The sequence below is a fragment of the Arachis ipaensis genome, chromosome B06, assembly GCF_000816755.2.
Source record: "Arachis ipaensis cultivar K30076 chromosome B06, Araip1.1, whole genome shotgun sequence".
Lineage (NCBI taxonomy): Eukaryota > Viridiplantae > Streptophyta > Magnoliopsida > Fabales > Fabaceae > Arachis > Arachis ipaensis.
In genome coordinates, this window is record NC_029790.2 from 20220619 (window position 1) to 20221322 (window position 704).

Here is a 704-nt window from a genome sequence, read left to right on the forward strand (position 1 = left end):
AAAAAATTTGACTAGGCTCATCTAACTAAAAGCAGTAAAACAAATAGTAAATAAAGGATATAAAAAAAATCAATAGGAGATATTCATAAAAAAAACCGATTTCAAAAAGAAAAGAACGAGGAAAAAAAGTTTAAAGTTTTCAAAAGAAAAATAAAATAAAAATAAATCAATTTCATTAATCATTTCAGTTCAATCGCCATTCTTTTTTCGATTGCCCTCTTTCATCTTTACTTTTCTTCAAATTTTCCATTTCTCACAACACCATTTCAACTCTTTACTTCTTCTTATTGTTTATGTTCAAAATAATAAATTTTTTCCAAACATATCCTTATCCTCTTTTAATAGAATAACTCCTATTGAAGTAAAGAAATAGAAAAAAAAGACATAGTGGGTTACACACATCAGAAGCAAAGACTGAGAAGGAAAAATGGAGGAAAATCGAAGGTTCTAACACCTTCTCAGCACATTATGCTTGAGATTCAAGTTGAGTTCTGTATTGCACAGCAAATCAAATTTTGGTCTAACTTTTTTCTCCAACCGTAGATTGCTTGCAAAATTGCGATTCTGACAACTCTGCGATTTTTTCTGGCGTTTCTGTGCATAATCAACTCCAATGACTCGAGTAGTAGAAGCGTGACGGAAAGAGAAAAAAAACGTAAACTCGTACGTTTTCGCGAGTCAACTCGCGATTCTGTCTACCTTGA